Consider the following 15,181-nt stretch of genomic DNA (forward strand, 5'->3'; position numbering starts at 1 on the left):
TCAAGATCGAGAGGAGCTATCCATTATTTTTTCCTGTAGGATCTGAACTATTAAAATGGGTAATTACAAAAGAAATTTAAAGCGGAAGTCAACCCAAACATATTTTTTCAAGAATATGATCGATGCAAGCCCACTAGTTGAAACAAGGCATTCTGATAAATATTTGTGGAATAAGAGTTAATCCACCCGTTTTTAGCCATTTCTGGGGACGGCCATTTTGTCACTTCTGTCGACTGAAAATGACATCACAACTGCTCGGGGTTCAGGTCACGAACGGCTGATCAGTTTTCTGAAGCTGAGCCATGATTGGTCGTTACCTGAGCCCTGAGCCGTTGTGATGTCATTTTCAATCGACAGAAGTGACAAAATGGCCGCCCCCTGAGATGGCTAAAAAGGTGTGGATTTTGCTGCTTAACTTATATTCCACAAATGCAATATTAATCAGAATGCCGTGTTTAACTAGTGGGCTTGCATAGATCATAATCTTGAAAAAAAGTATGTTTGGGTTTATTTCCTTTTAAGGAGGGGTGGCCATTATTCACAAATATTTACCATTCGTGTGGGGGGTTGGTCCCTAATCCTTGTCAATAGTGCGGATTCACTGCACTACATTGTCTGGCCAATAGATAAACAAGTGATCTGATCATAGATAGGTAGTTGTGATTTGTCTTTTGTCCTGTCGCAACATACTTTTCCCAAAGCAAAAAGGTTCGCAAAATCAAGATTTGTGAAAGCACAACTCATTGGACCGTGTCTGGACCTGATCCTACAGAGATGAGGTGAGAAAATGACTGAAGAGGACGTTATGTACACATCCACTTATCCCCGGCGGAGTGATGCAGAAGGTGACGTCCATAAAGTTGCAGTGCGACTGAGAGGTGATGAGGTCACGGCTAAATCGGCGGCAGGTTTGGCTATTAGTTGAGTCACAGATGAGTTCATATGCGAGGCGCACTCCAGGGGGTCACTGGCTAAATCATGGTCCACTTCAGCAACACTCTCTTGCGCTCATAAACGCACACACTGACGCCACTCACAGGCAGACTCTTGAGATGACACACTCCAGTGGGGCCACGGTGAGTCACCTGTGCAGCCTGAGGCGAGGCGCCAAGATTTGTGCCGGGTCTGTGTGTATTCTGCTTGTCTGGCTCCAGTGATATCATCATTAGGAGACAGTCAGGGCAAGGCTGGCTGATAGATGGCACACTTACCGCCAGCCTTGCAGACCACCGCCCACCCCAACTACTGTTATAGCACATCTTCATTTAAAGCGGAAGTCAGCCCAAACATTTTTTTTTTTCCAGAATATGTTCTATGCAGGCCCACTAGTCTAAACACGGCATTCTGGTTAAAATTGTGTTTGTGGAATATGAGGAATCCACCCGTTTTTTGCTAGCTCAGGGGGCGGCCATTTTGTCACTTCTTTCGACTGAAGATGACATGGAAGTTGCTCAAGGCTCAGATAACGACCAATCATGGCTCATCTTCAGAATACAGGTAAGCCGTGATCAGCGGTCGTTATCTGTGCCCCGAGCAACGTCAATGTCATCTTCAGTTGACAGAAGTGACAAAATGGCCGCTCCCTGGGATGGCTAAAAGTGAGTGCATTTTTCTGCTTAATTTATATTCCACAAACACAATACTAATCAGAATGCCGTATTACTGGACCTGCATAGAACATATTCTTGAAAAAAATGTTTGGGTTGATTTCCACTTTAATAAAGCAGAATAACAGTGTAAAGGAGGTATGCATAGTGGTTTGGTATAAAGATGGCAGATGCTAAAAATGTCTGTAAACACAAAATATGCCCTGTAATCAGACACTAAAACCACGAGCAAATACAGAGATTAAACAGTCATTACCGATCAGTAGTACGGATTGGACGCACCTTGGAGGCGTACTAATCCACTTTACGACCAACCATAACCATAGCAGCTCTAAATCAATTTTACTTCCCCGCTATGGGCAAAAACAGAAATAGAACATAGTTAAGAGCATAGCTACAGTGCTTAACACATTTATTAGACCACCTGTCATTAAAAACAAAGAGAACGTCCATCATCATGAAGTATTTTAACGTGGACTCTTCCAATATCTGTGAGCACTTGACACTTTGAACAGGAATGAGAACATTTCAAACTGAATGCACCTTTGTATCACCAAATTTGAGCCGGTAGAGTCGGCTTCCCTGAGAAATCAGAAAACCACTAAAAATGCGTTTTCTGTTCAGCAATTCAACACAGTAACTGTTTTGATGCCTTGAAATGTTTAAATTAAATTTAAATCGTGATGACGAGTTTGGCTTCTCTCAGTCTTAAAAAACATAATTATGGAAGACAAAAGTACAATGTACTGAACAGCGCAGTTTGTGTGCAAGTTCGATGTTGTTAAAGTACCCTGAATGAACCATGTTACAGGCACGGCAAGCGTGTGGATTTATGATTCTGCCCACCCTGAGCGTATTTTAAAGGGCCTCTATCATGCTATTTTAAGCTTTGCACAGTTAACTATAGGCATATATATAACTATACATTACGATCTAATTTCTTTTGAAATATGAGTTATTTTGGTGGCTATCTTTCTAACTTGGACACCTGGCTCACTAAGCCCCCCCCCCTCCCTGTGTGGCTGCTGCACCCATTTCATGATGTCACACGCACACGCACCACCCACGAAAAAGTGAATAGTAATAAAGAAAGAAGAACTTAAAGTGGAGCCTCACATCCTCAATCCAGAATCAAGTGGTAATCTTTATACATTGATGTACTAGTCATCCATGCAAATGGCAATGTTTAAAGTTTGGAATCAAAGTTGATTTTTTTTATACAGAAAAGTACGTCTGAGCTGTATCGTGCTTGACAACAAAACTGACGTTAGTGAACTAATGCTAATATGTCATTATTTAGCCAGCGGATTGATTTACTTACAGCTCCGGCCTCTCCATCAGGTTTGATTGTGGGAATTGTGCCAGTGTTGTGGTTTAATCTCCTGGCTACTGCACTTTGGTACTGGACAAGGTTCACTAGGCAGTGCTTTGAGAAATGACATTCACAGACAAACGGCTGCTGAATGGCCTGTCACGGGGGAAGCCGGCGCCTCTTTCCTGGATACGCTTGTCGGGCGTTCCGCCTTTAAGTGGACTAAGAAACAATTCGAAAGAGTGGTGTTCCAGCCACGGAGGCCGGCGCATCGGCCGGGGACGCATCTCGGAGCGCGCCTTCATCAGACACGCATGTGCGGGCGAGTTCACGGAGCTGGACTTTCAAACTTCAGCCTTAGCAGAGGTGACCGCTCATAGCGCCTCTTTCCCGATTGATTGTCGGGCGTCCCGCTGGCTGCTTGGACAAAGTCACTCAATTTTACACGTTGAAGATTGAGGACCTAATTATTTTCTTGTACTGGACGGAGCTGGTGCTTAGAGAGCAGGAATGAGCAGGGATGCTCATAGATGGCTGAATAGAGGGAAACACCACTTAGGGGGTGTTTTTGGTGAGAAATTATCATTTTAACAAGGTTAAAAGCTCCAAAGGTTTGATTCAGCATTAAACCGCTCTTTAGACTGTTTAATGATACCTAGGGTTGCCAACCGTCCCTTGAAAAACGGAATCGTCCCGTATTCAGGTACATCAGTAAGTGTCCCGTACTGAGTCGGAAAGAGACGCACTTTGTCCCATAATATCGTCAGAGTAAAAAATAATCTGTAAAATGTTGTTGGAATTAATGAACAACAGTTCCCTTTATATGACAATTTACGGTAACGGTCCTAGGCCCGCCCCTGCTAAGTGACCAATGAGGTGACAGCACATTCGTGCACATCAGGATACAGAATCCGCTTGTATTATTGGTGGAGGTAATGTCGCTTGCCGAAGTAGATTGATTGTCAAAAACGCCGCATGACAAATTTATTGTCCACCAGGCAACGCCAGAGATAGATATGGTATGGAAAGAATGATTTGTTTTTTTTAACCCTCCGATCAAGGTTAATATGGGAATGTGCAGTGAACGTCAGTATTGTATGGACAAACAACATAGAATAATTTGGGGGTGGAATAAACAAGTACAATTGATTGACAAGTACATTAAATAGATTAACAATACATAAAAGTAATACATTGATGAATAATAGATAAAAATACACACACAGCACTACATTTATTACAAGTTCAAACAGATATGCATCATTTTTACTGTACAGGCAGTTTAACTATACTATACTTTACCTATAAATATAGTAAAAAAAAATAAAAAAAAGGTTAAAAAAATGTTTACATTATATTTCTCTTTTATGAAGAGTAAGTAAGTAAGTAACTCTGCAGTAGTCAAAGCCAAGGCAGAAAGCTATTTGCCTTTGGCAACACATAGTGAAAATTCTGATTGGATGGCAATGCAACCTTCTAAATTATAGATTAATAAATATATATGTATATATATGAATGAATTGCAAATATCACTACTTTATCTTGAGGATCGATACTTACAATTGAGCACTTTGGATTGGAATATCGATATTTTGGTATCGATCTGCCCATCCCTAGTTCAAGGCAGTCAGGTCGGCCGTCCCTGCCGATGAGGTGTCCCTTATTTATTTTTCAGGGAGTTGGCAAACCTAATGATACCCCAGTTTGGGTTTACCGTCAAACTATACACACAAAAAAAACAACTACACACATTATATATTTAAATACAAGACGTCCTTTGTTTTAGATACATCGTTAGTGCTAATGTAAAAGTTAATAGTTAAAGTTGGTAAAATCCTATTGATATGCTATCGGTGAATTAGCATCACCTTTCGGGAGTGATATTCCTTCAAATAACAAATATTCACACACAAATGCTGTGTGAATACGCACATGCAGTTAACATAATAATACCCAAAGACTTCCAAATCTGTAAAAAAATGAGTTATATTAGTAAAGACCAATCGAAACTTTCTTCTTTTACACTTATCACAATGTAAACGTGTAGTCCATGCAAGTTGGCACCACACTGCCCCTAAGAGGCCAACGTGCACACAGCAAGAACACCCATTATTTATTCTTATTTATTTTTTGTTTTTATTGCTATCATTTTAGTATATTCTAATTGTACTTTGTTACTAATTTGTTTTGTGGTTGTTCTTTCAAGATATACAGTATTTAAAGTTGAGTTTTTATGGATTGAAGGGATTGTTATTGTCGTACCAACACACATTTCCACATGATATGGCACGAAATACAATACCTGAGGTCCCAGGTTAGCCCATGAACTCCCAAGGCTTGTGGAATAAAGTCAAAATACATACAAAGATCCAATGCAGAAAAGGTGCGGGTGCAGTAGAAAGAAAAAGCAGGCGGCTTAAATTTCCCATGTTTACAAAGTCATTTTATACTTGATAAAAAGAATACATCTTTCAAGAATAAAGTGCTTAACGTGCTGGGATGGACATGAGGCTATGATATTAGTTTTGAGTAGTTGTGTTTTGGTAATTGAGTAAATACAGTTTTGAAATCAACCAATAATTGTTTTTATTAATCGTGATTTCAATCTCAATCAATATAATAGTGATGATTATTTTTTTAACATAATTGTCCATCCCCGGACAAAAGAATTGCTGCTAGTATTTGTTGGAGATCTGCTCATCAGCATCATCATTCTCATTAGTCGATGTCATGGAATGCCATGACTCTCATGACTTGACCATCAGCGTAAGACGGCGCCAATGGTGATGCTACTGTAACCCTCAAAGCCTTGCGTGAAAAACACAAAGCCACATGAAAAGAATGTATTGCTTTGGCCCCCTACTGAATTAAACCATCAAGTGGAACATCGCCAAGGGACAGTCACAGGACTGGAGTAATCATCTTTATTGCAGACAGGCCTCTGCTTGTCACGTCATCTTGTAATGTAGGTCAGCTGATGCATTGTCACCCCGTGAACAGAGAATGTCCCACGTCTACTTCGTGTTGCTACCATATGCATAATCAAGTGTGACTGCACTAAAGAGGTGTTAATGTGTTTTACACTTGCAGGTCTAAAGGACATTCATGAGTCACAAATTCCTTTTCCAAACAGTAGCATCCATCAACTCTACTAAAACTCAGTCATCCCAATAAGGACCTTTTGCTACCACACATGACAAGATGGCTACAAGATTAGACTCTTCTCAATCAGGACAACAGTCATCAATTTCAGCTAACACGCAATATGTACAAGTATTGCATTTCATTCTATAAAAACAAGTGATTTGGCATGTACAGCACAGTCATCATTTATTCTGGTAACATCTTTGAGTTAACATATACTATGTCTAAAAAAAAAAAAAACGGACAATTTCCAGAACAAACAGTGTGCTTGGCCAAACATGGAGTCCCTAATTTAATTCTGCAACAAAGAGTTATCGTTTTAATCAAATTTATGTTCCCTAAATTGGAGCTGAAATTGAATACAGTGATCTTCCACTATTCGCAAGGGATACGGTCCAGGGTGGCCGGCGCATAGCGAAATTCTGCATAAGTGACACCCACTGAAATGCATTTGGATTTTTTTAACAGCAAAAATTCTTTAAAAATGCTGATTAATCTCATAATACGCCCCCCCCACATCCCCCCTCCATAAAAAAAAAAAAAAAAGTTGTATAAATTGTATAAAATAAAAAATTTTAAAAAATCCACAAGTAGGTGAATCCGCGGGTGCCGAACCGGGAGTATGTGGGCGTCCATTGTAATATCAAAACAATAGAAGGGACCCACAGTACAAAGTGATAATCGCGATTTTGTATTCTCCTCAATGTGCATGCAAGTTTATTTTCCTTCACTCATTCAGCTCAATTCTCCTGTTACCATGATTGATGGAACTACATTGAATTTAGTATGAAATGGGTGGCTGCAAATACTGTAGTCAGTCTGTATAAGTCTTGCAATTGATCTTTTGAAATCAGGATAATCAATATGTTATGCACTAAATACAATGGCTTTACTTGAGGAAGTTGCACATGATACAAGATCTACATTCAGATCAACTTTCTGAAGCATATATCAACAATTTTCATTGTAAAAATAGGAAAACCGCTTCTGTATTGAAGCTCATTTTGTGACTGCTAGAACAGAGACCCACACAGTCAATCTTTAAAGCAGAAATTGCAAGAGCCTGTAAAGATCAAACAACCCCCTTTGAAATGTTCCAACCTCGATCCATGTAGGACAAAGTTTGTCCTTGCCATCTAAACACATCTTAAACAAAAGAGCTTTGCTTCTTATTGTGAGAGGCTTGGAGTGGCAAAGAAGGCGATGTATTGACAGAGAGGATGGAGCAGAGCAGGCTCTTGTCCCACATCTGCCCATCGTACTGGGGCTGCCAGTGTAGCAGATTGAATGACCGATCGGGGTGGTGCTCAAGTGGGTTGAGGGCAAACTGCAGTCTGTGTGACCTCTAATCAGTGCGTGATTAAAGGCTGGAATTAAGGGGGCAGCGAAAAACATAAGAATAAAGAAAGAAACCTGGCCATCTGTGGAAAGCGGGGAGATAAGATTAGGTTTGTTCTGAAACAGTTCATGTTGCATTTACAGCAGTCGAACGCTCTCCATGAAAAGGGACACTGAAGCCTTTTGAAAAAGGTCGCAGTTTCACTGATTCTACTTTGTATATCTCTTCTCCATTTCGGAATGAATTGCAGACATTAAAATGCAAATATCTAAGCTACTTTAAGCTTTCCGATGCCTTTCACAACTTGAAAAAATGGCAGTACACTGCTGGGTGGGCTGACGTTCAGAGAGCAAAAATCATCACCAAAGTGTGCAATAACAATCTTAGATTGTTAGTTCCAGTAAAAAACTACTAAGTAGTACAGTGAAACCCAAGAGATTCCTCTATATTCTTAAACTATGAATACACGCAGAAGCTAAACCTCAAAAGATTGTGTTCCTCATTAAAAGATGTGTGTTGAGTTGTGAGAAGTGTCACGGTTGACCATGTTCAGTTCTTTTACCTTTAATGATTCCTTACAATTTTCTAGCTTTGCCTGTCAGAGATGTGCCTGCCTCTCAAGTCTTTGAAACTAGGTGGATTGTTTCAGACAAGGTTCGCACTGAGGTTATGGGTAATGGAAAAAGCTATTTTACATTTCAATCGATGCTATAATCTCCAAGTCCCCATTTTACCAACACAAAAACACTGATACCCCTTTAATTCAACCATTTAGATGAGATAATTAAGGGATCAGTCAATAGTTCCACTATTTTTAACCGTTTGTGCTTTATATGTTGCTTTCAATAGCACGGTGAAGTTCTCAGAATTCATGAGTTATTTGTTTCACCATGAAAACATTGCTCTTCGTATTGAATAACAAAATTAAAACGAGTTACCCAGAAGTACTTTCGATGTATTTTTATTTGTTGTAAGATTGTGTTTCCTTTGGGTTCTACACGAAATGGCTTAAACTTCAAATTACTTCCACAAAGCGTTGAGAGCGAAGCTTACAAAAGACCATTGCTCATCTGCATGTTTTGAAGTCAACGATCTTATGTTCGTTGGACACAAGGGTTTCTACATCAATTCCTCTTAAAGGCTGGCCATTATTATGAGTTTCACCAGGCACTCTGGGACATGGTCCTTGACGTTGAAGGACCCTGAGCTCAACTGGCTCGTACTCTACAGCTCATCTTGAATTTTTATTTGTAAGTAGAGAAATGGGCTATTTTTGGTCTTGAGCAGAAACACCAACAGGCTTGCTCTTCTGTGGTTTATTATTTTATTTCTGCACTATGCGTAAAAGCAATAACTGGGGCCGAGTGAATTAACATGACCACAATGGTTAGTCAGCAAAGTGTCCTGTACTTTACAGTTTATCAGGCTTGACCAGTGGGGCCACCGCTCCTCCTAAAAACCGAGTTGCTCCATAGAAACTTTACATTTCTATGGAGCAACTCATTAGCTAAGTAGAATTCCCTCTTTTTTACCACAACTTGGCTCTTTGTTCGAATGCCTGTCTTTGTCTCTCCTAAATGATCCCACACAAGGCCCATTTTCTGGTTAATACATATTTACAGCCATGTAAGGTTTTTGTGGGAATCCTGTAGTTTTATTTTGCAAGCCATCATTCTAGACACCGTAAAACCATTACCAAGCTGTTTAGGGTAATTGTTTGACTGTATACTAGTACCATTTGTGGTGTTCAATGAGTTGGCGTCTTTAGATTTGGCAGATGGCTAGACAACACATGCAGGGGATTCCCAGGATCAACCGTGTGCATTTGGAAAACTCCAAAGATGTTGTTCAAAGTCAGGTTGATTAACGTGATGCAGTGTAAGAAATGTTTCACTTCAAAATTGCTAAAGGATATTTAATCTGAAGTGAACCTTTTACAGGATTTACTGCAGTCTTGAGAAAAAGAAAAAAAACACAACATGATTACTTTTTTTCCCTGACAAATCTTCAAAAGCACCTCGTTGATGATATACATCTGGATGTTCTAATATGGTTTGTAGTATTTTTTTGTGTGGGTGGGTGTGTTTACAGTAGCCTCCTGGGGGGTAGGGTCACCCAGTGTCTTTAGTGAATTAAAGGGGCCAGCTGTGATACTGCCTGAAAGGAACATGAGCACAGACAAAGGGGGAAATCCCTGCGCTCCCTCCAAAACAAAAGAACCAGAGACAAGAGGCTGAAACCACACAATCATCTCACCGTCTACAATGGCCAAGCTCCTGTAACAAGCAGGATCAGGAGGATCGGCAAGGGCTAAGCCAGCATTGGCAACAGGTTTCAGTAGAAGCTATTAATTCCACTCTGCTTAACACACAATTAATTTCTCTCTCATCCAGCAGCTCAAAGCTCCCCAATAAGAGGAGGACCAATTCCAAAACCAAGATTAAAAGGTGAGACACCAAAGGTTCATGAACAGATGTCCATTGACCAAAGAACTTAGTCCATAATGATGAGTAAAAGTATACGCAAGTAGGGCTGGAGTCAAACAGTAACCCTTCAGATTATTACTGTATAATAATATCAACTGTTTTAGCACTCCCCTAAGGACTCACAACTGGCTGAATGACCATGCGGTGAAGCAATTTGTCAGTACATGCACGATCCAGTCTTTTTGTTGACATTGTATGAAAAGATCCTTGGGACTAAGTCGGGATTTGGATGTTATTAACATCCCAAAAACTAAATTGAAACAATAAAGTTAACCAACCCGAAAAAGAGAATCCCTGCTGACTTTTCCATTTGAGTTCATGTGAACAGAGGTAATGCTCTGATGGGCTTAGTTTTGCCAAACCATGAAGTTGACTAATTGCTGGTTGACTCAACCACCTGCTAGAACCCAAAGGAGCTCAGGAACTGTTGTGTTTTCCTCTTTAATTTCCTTTCCTTTTTTCGCAAGGCAAATACCTAAGAATTGAATTAGATCACTGGAGTGCTGACATCCTCCTGGGCTGCCTCATTTCATGCCCTGAAGATTACCTTGTATGATGAATGAAAGAATGATGAATCAAATCTCTTAAAAATGATTTGTCAGTTGAAGTTGGCATTGATCTCTTTCATATCTAATTGTAAGTTGTGTATCAGTAGAGCTGACATTCACCCATCTTTATAATGTGGCGTATAAATGAGGGCTGACAATACTTTAGCGACCGCGAGGGAAATAAAAGAAGAGACCTGAGCATATTTGATGACTAACGGCCCACAACCAATCAATTGGCTAGTACGGGGCAGAGATAAGAAACGACGAGCGCCGGCCAGTTGAAGCCTGTGACCTCCCATCCATCCATCTCTGTCCACATCTGGTCCTGTTAAGCGTTTGGTGCTTCGTTCCTCCATTAAGTTCTCCTAGTTTGACAAAGCAGGCAGATGCTGCTATCAGATTGCCTCTCCAGCTTTGCCTATTAAGAGGGCGATATCACGCCCACCTCTCCTCTATGTCCATCTCGCTGGGCAGCTAGAAGACTTTAGTAGGCAGAATGTCCACAATCCCTTTCATAGTGTCAAGACCCCAAACTAGACTTCTCCAGAGATGAGTAATGGGATCTACTGGCCCATAGTGAAAATGCTTTGAAGACAGCTCTGACGCTTTTTAAGAATAACACAAAAGATCATTTCCAAGTGTGGTCAAGCTGTGGGATTGATTAGATTTCACACTCCTTAGGTCAGCAGGACATGTGCATTCATTGTCAATGAAAAGTTGAAAAACTGATTTCGTAAAGTTTTGAGGAAATGGATAGATGGATAGATAGATAGATCGATCATAGTATCACAGTGAATATGTTTAACCGCATTCTCAACCAGATATCCCCTGTCAATTCAGGTGAGTTGAGCTGTATCCAGGTGGTTCTTTCTCACATGGTTCTGTAATGCAAATGCCTCAAGCTGAATTTCACTCAGCCTTTCAGAAAATCCAAAGCGACTCAACCCTCTGCCCAAACAAACCATTTGCCTAAGCTGCCTGTCAGTTAAGTGAATTTGCTTGCACGGATAGTTTAACTCGGCAGGGCATGGAAGATGCCAATTGTGTTACTATGGAGGGGGTCACTCAGGTGTGTGTTTTAGATTAAGGTGTGTGCAGGGGGGTGCCTATGTGAATACTCAGGCATGCCCTCAGTTTACACAGAGCCAAGCAGAGAATCACTGGCACACCTTTCCTGTTGATAGGCAAACAGCAGGTCAGAGCTTCACAGGGTGAGCATCCTGCAGAGTCTTTCTTAGTTTGGTCTAATGTTGGGAATTATGCTACCAGTGTGAACTTTGTGGCATTAACAAAACAGAGGTGAAGACAGACGGTATAAATGTCAGCAGGAGCTAACCACCTAAGACAATGTGACTGAAAAGACAAGACCTCGGGCAAAAATGAACTATTATGTATAATTAAGTGATGAATGGCAAAGGTATTAAAGCAAATGTTTGTGCGCTTTTGTCTTAAATCTGTGTATGTATTGCACAAACTGAAATAAATGTCAATACTGAGACTGAGAGAACAGCAAATATTCTTCACTTTCCTCTCCTGCAAAAGACCAACCCTAGCAAGAGCAAGTACTAGGCCATTTCATGCCAAAACACAAAAAAGCCTATAATATTTTTCTATAATATTTTTCACAAACTTTTTGAATAGTGGAATGGCTGAGCTAATGTTAGTTGTAGCGGTCAGCAGCCATTGGAGTGGTCAGCGTGGAGAATTCCCTGTGCTCCATCATTCTGATGGCTGTGTCCAATGGCATTGTGCTGGAGCAGCAGGTAGCCCTGGCTGCTGGGGTCGCAGTTCTGATGGCCTCGCCCCGTTGGCCCAAGAGCTGTGGCCAAGGTTCACGGGTCAGAGCCTTGTTCGGACACTGGCTTGGCCCCCGGCCAAAGGATCAAGCTGCGCAGTGGTGGGCAGACGTTTGATTTATGGAAGTGCCGGATGAAGAGAATGCAAAGTGGCTGCCCTTAAATCTAGCTGGGTTGTTCAAGTTTCTTTTATCTGGAAACGCGTTTCAAAACCAGCTGTCTGTTGGTAAGAGGAAAAGAATTAGATCTTAGATATCCTTTTGGACAAGTGATCATCACCATAGCTTTTCCTGATATACAAAGGAAAACCGCTCACTCACCGACCCTTGTGAGAGTTTGTCGAAACAGAGGCAATTCAAAACAACCCCAAATCCATCCATCCATTACCCAAACCGCTTATCCTCACTCGTCAAAGATTGCGATTGGTTGATTTCAGGCAGAGGAGCACAGTACGACAAAGGGTCGACAATATGATTTCAAGAAAGAATGACGGAAGCAAGAATAACTGAAATTATGAGCACATGCTAACCTGTTGTGAATAGCAACGAAATACAAAGCAAATATTTGGAAAGCTTATTAACCGCAGCCAGGTGCTTGACAATGTCAAAAATATAAATCATGCAACAAAGAAACAACACAATGACCACTGCAAACAACAGTCTGACATTTCCTGTTTTAAAAAAAAAAAAAAAAAGTCAATCTCATGACCAGAAGAACGGCCTAGCATGTGGTTCATTTTGGCAGGACACACTTCGAGGTCATGTGGTAATCTATGGGAGTCTGTCATCGTATTCTCCTGGTACAATCAGCAGCTGCCATTGGCGTGTGGGTGGACAGTTTGTCCCCCTTCTTCTGCAAAGCGGATGTCCATGGCCATGAAACTATGTTGCCCTTTCACCTAATTGTTTGTGGGTTGCGTTTAAATTTATTGACAGTCTTGGTGATATAGTGCTTCTATTGTGTCCCTAGCCTATTGTGAACCGCATTAACTATGGCTCCTGCTTGCCTGGTCTTGTGCTCCATGGCTGACCAGGGGCCAGGCAGCAGTGTGATGCCCAGCGGGGGTGCCTTGTCCGTGGGCAGAAGAGGAGACCTTTACAGGTGCCTCAGCTCTTCTCAGCAATGCCCTGCTGCTGGAAATTTGTTGCTCCTGTGGATGTCTTTCTTCGACTGTCAGCTGTGGCGCCCCTGATGGGAGATTTGTTGATATGATAACTCGATTAGGGTGCAGAATGGATGACATGGTGGCAAAGAGCAAGTCTGTAGCTCACAGGGAGCAGTTGACTCCTCTCCTTAACCTCTCCTTGGGAGACCAGAATCCTGCACAAGCCGCGCATGTGGCTGCGAAAGCCCTTGCTGAGCCCATGGTAATCAGTCTCCCAGCCACAATGGAGCAGTTCACTAACCAAGCAAAGAATCACTATCCTTTAAATAATTGAACTATAGACGCTGGAGGACTACACACCAAAGAGAAATTACCAATTAAGAGCACTGAATGAGAACGTCTTAATTATGTGGATTTTATTTGAGGATTTATCACACAAGCTGGCTCGTCTATCTTGCACTTATTCTCCCTAATTGGCCCTGCACCATTTTCTTCTTACCTATAAAAAACTAGTTGATGATGCACTAAACTGACAGCAGATAGCAGCGGACAGCTTACACCAGAGTTGAATAAAAAGTTGTGGACTGTAAATTGGTAATTAATTACAAGCCATCAAAGCCTTGCTATATTGGTTGCTGTTTTAGGGATCTGGATGAATCCAAGATAGTCCGGCTGGTATTATCAACTAAGACTCTAAGGAAACCCTTAATGTGCTCTCCACATTGGTCCACTACCATGGAAAGCTCACGGGTGTCAGCTTGTGTAGAGCGGTAAACTCTCATGGTGGATTTAAATCAAAGGCACTGTTCTTTCTAGCACATTTGCTCAGGTGCAACAGAGTTGATCAATTGGCACAGGAGAGTCAATTAGCGTTAAAGTGAGCAAGTGCACCTGCATTGCGCCCCACAATGCACTCTGGGAACCGAGAAGGAAAGTTATTTACATTTATTTACAAATGACGCCCGCTATTCGCAGTGAGTAGTGACCAGGTCGGACCGCGAATGGCGAAAATCTGCATCTGCGACGTTTTGTCATACACGGCAGATCGCAATTATCTACCATGTATTTACTTATTATGGATGATTTTAGAGGACTTTTAAGTGCTCATTCCATGATTTTTAGAAAATTCCACCAGAATGGTTGCCACTTGTAACATTGCTACATTTGCACACGAGAAAGCTTCTTTGAAATGTGGGCTTTATCATGTGACTTTCAACTTGTTTCAGGTGCTAATTTTGTCTCGCATTACCCTCGGACTGGACCAATGGTTTGGCTGTATTGATTATGTGTTATGGTGATTTTATTAGGGTATTGTTAGGGTCGCAGGTGCGCTGGAGCCTATCCCAGCTGGCTTTGGGCGAGGGGCATGGTACAGCCTGGACTGGTAGCCAGAAAACTACAGTGCGCAAACAGTATAGAGAAACAGACTGACAACCATTCACACTCACATTCACAACTGTTATTTTTTCTTGCTAAATTCTACGGTGTGCACTAGACTGTTTTTTGTCAATTGTGGCATTTGATACCAACAAACCCCGAACTAACTCAACCTCAGCACTTTTATTGGTGGAGACATGGGCTAAGGAACAAGCCAGTAACTCAGCAAAAAGGTGTGCCATCCATTTTTTTGTAAGATCTTGTTAACATTGCAAGATAAGGCAGTGTTCCACATTTACCTTTTTTTCTAAGTGAGTAATACTTTAATATTTGTGCCAATTCAGGCTTTGGACAAGAGGTGAAATTGTTCGGCCTTGGCTCGGTGCAATTCTGCTTCACAAAAAATATTTGGAATCAAATCTATGATCAGAAAAAGTTAATCGAACTAGCTTACTTAATATATCATC

This window comes from Filicampus tigris, chromosome 12 (assembly GCF_054856515.1).
Source record: "Filicampus tigris isolate MCC_2025a chromosome 12, RoL_Ftig_1.0, whole genome shotgun sequence".
Classification (NCBI taxonomy): domain Eukaryota; kingdom Metazoa; phylum Chordata; class Actinopteri; order Syngnathiformes; family Syngnathidae; genus Filicampus; species Filicampus tigris.